This window comes from Babylonia areolata, unplaced genomic scaffold, assembly GCF_041734735.1.
Source record: "Babylonia areolata isolate BAREFJ2019XMU unplaced genomic scaffold, ASM4173473v1 tig00006892, whole genome shotgun sequence".
NCBI lineage: Eukaryota > Metazoa > Mollusca > Gastropoda > Neogastropoda > Buccinidae > Babylonia > Babylonia areolata.
Window position 1 is genome coordinate 12,501 of NW_027468387.1, and position 2,500 is coordinate 15,000.

The following is a 2,500-nucleotide window of genomic DNA, read 5'->3' on the forward strand; positions in this document are numbered from 1 at the left end:
AAATTTGGATCATCTAAGGAACCTCGACTGATTTAATGAGCCATTCGCGGTTTCACCGTACGAGGGTGTGAACTTAGACATGCATGGCTTAATCTTTGAGACAAGCATATGACTACTGGCAGGATCAACCAGAATGCAACCCGTATTCTGCGTGCCCCGGGAGACGGTTGCAGCGCCAGTTGGGACCGCTGCTCACAGAAACGAGGGCTGAGCTCTTTCCGTGGGCGGTCCGCGGCAGCACTATCAACTGAAACCACCGGACAACAGATTCAGGGCCTGAGAGTGCAACGAATCCATCGGTCTCGGCGGGAGGCGCGCCAAGAAGAAGAAGGAGGAGGAGGAGACCAGACCGGACCGGACCGGACCCCACCCTTTCTTCCTCCTCGACACCGTCTCCCGCCCGTTTCCACGTGCCGGACGACGCCCGGTTAGAGACGGGCGCGCCCTTGACGAGATGAAGCAGGCGTTACGCTTTGGGACGCCGAAGGGGCTGGGGAGCACCAACGACCGTCAGTGAGGGAGGAGAGAAAACGCTTCTCTCGACCCGTCGTCAGCGAACGCACCGAACCTTCTACGGACCGTGAGACGCCGGCCGACAAGCCGAGCCCCGGCAAAGGAAGCCCGGCGAGGCGGCCGTGCGCGTTCACACTTGGACGCGCAGGCGGGAAGCTCGGCAGCCGGGCGGGTAGCCTGCGGGGAGCTGGTGGGCTCCCGAGACTCCCGTCCCCCGACTCGGGCCTCGCACGCCGAGCGGTCGCTAGCTTGCCAGTGCAAAAGACAGAAGCGCGGGGGCAGTAAAGCCAGGCGGACGGGTCGACCGTTGCCGGCTGTGCGCCGACCGGAGCGATCCGCCACGCCACGCCGCGTCCCCCACAACCAGGGTGTCGCATAAGGCGCTGCGAAGGTGGACCTTGATCCACATTGGGCAGAGCCTGAGTTGAGGCCCCCCAGCACGTGCCTGGGGACCAGGCGTTGAGGAGTAGGCCTTTTTTTGAGGGCCCAGAAAGTATTTTGGCAATTGTAGCGAGGTTTTGGAGTTTTATCCACAACCTTTACCTGCCTTTTTTTTCTTTTTTTCCTTTTTTCTCTCTCCGAGCATGCCAAAGTTGATAGAAAACGCGGTTCGGCATGGACGGGAGCAGGCGTTGAGGAGTAGGCCTTTTTTTGAGGGCCCAGAAAGTATTTTGGCAATTTTTTACTTTTTTATCCACAACCTTTACCTGCCTTTTTTTTCTTTTTTTCCTTTTTTCTCTCTCCGAGCATGCCAAAGTTGATAGAAAACGCGGTTCGGCATGGACGGGAGCAGGCGTTGAGGAGTAGGCCTTTTTTTGAGGGCCCAGAAAGTATTTTGGCAATTTTTTACTTTTTTATCCACAACCTTTACCTGCCTTTTTTTCTCTCCGAGCATGCCAAAGTTGAGAGAAAACGCCGTTTGGCATGGACGGGAGGAGGTGTGGAGGAGTAGTCCATTTTTGAATGGCAGCGGAAAGATTTTGGCAATTGTAGCGAGGTTCTTCGGACTTTTATCCACAACCTTTACCTGCCTTTTCCTCAGCGAGCATGCCAAAGTTGAGAGAAAACGCCCTTCGCCATTGACGGGACCAGACGTTGACGACTACGTCTTTCTTTTTTTCACGGCGCCTGAACGATTTGGGCAATTCTCCACAGCGCGTTTACTTTTTATCCACAACCTTTACCTGCCTTTTCCTCAGCGAGCATGCCAAAGTTGAGAGGAAAACGCCGTTTGGCATGGACAGGAGCAGGCGTTGACGACCAGGTCTTTTTTTTGGTCTTTTTTTTTCACAGCGCCGGAAGGATTCAGGCAATTCTCCAAAGCCGGTTACTTTTATCCACAACCTTTACTGGACCTTTTTTTTCTTTTTTTCCTTTTTTCTCTCTCCGAGCATGCCAAAGTTGATAGAAAACGCGGTTCGGCATGGACGGGAGCAGGCGTTGAGGAGTAGGCCTTTTTTTGAGGGCCCAGAAAGTATTTTGGCAATTTTTTACTTTTTTATCCACAACCTTTACCTGCCTTTTTTTCTCTCCGAGCATGCCAAAGTTGAGAGAAAACGCCGTTTGGCATGGACGGGAGGAGGTGTGGAGGAGTAGTCCATTTTTGAATGGCAGCGGAAAGATTTTGGCAATTGTAGCGAGGTTCTTCGGACTTTTATCCACAACCTTTACCTGCCTTTTCCTCAGCGAGCATGCCAAAGTTGAGAGAAAACGCCCTTCGCCATTGACGGGACCAGACGTTGACGACTACGTCTTTCTTTTTTTCACGGCGCCTGAACGATTTGGGCAATTCTCCACAGCGCGTTTACTTTTTATCCACAACCTTTACCTGCCTTTTCCTCAGCGAGCATGCCAAAGTTGAGAGGAAAACGCCGTTTGGCATGGACAGGAGCAGGCGTTGACGACCAGGTCTTTTTTTTGGTCTTTTTTTTTCACAGCGCCGGAAGGATTCAGGCAATTCTCCAAAGCCGGTTACTTTTATCCACAA

At 52.8% G+C, this 2,500-nt stretch overlaps 1 non-coding gene across 1 annotated transcript in view; it reads right to left on the reverse strand.

Moving 5' to 3' along the window:
* LOC143278431 (small subunit ribosomal RNA) overlaps positions 1–135 on the reverse strand; it is a 1,828-nt gene extending 1,693 nt beyond the window's left edge. Inside the window, exon 1 of the ribosomal RNA XR_013054067.1 lies at positions 1–135. This exon is cut by the window's left edge and continues 1,693 nt beyond it. This is a non-coding gene — a ribosomal RNA (small subunit ribosomal RNA).
* Between the last annotated feature and the right edge of the window lie 2,365 nt (positions 136–2,500).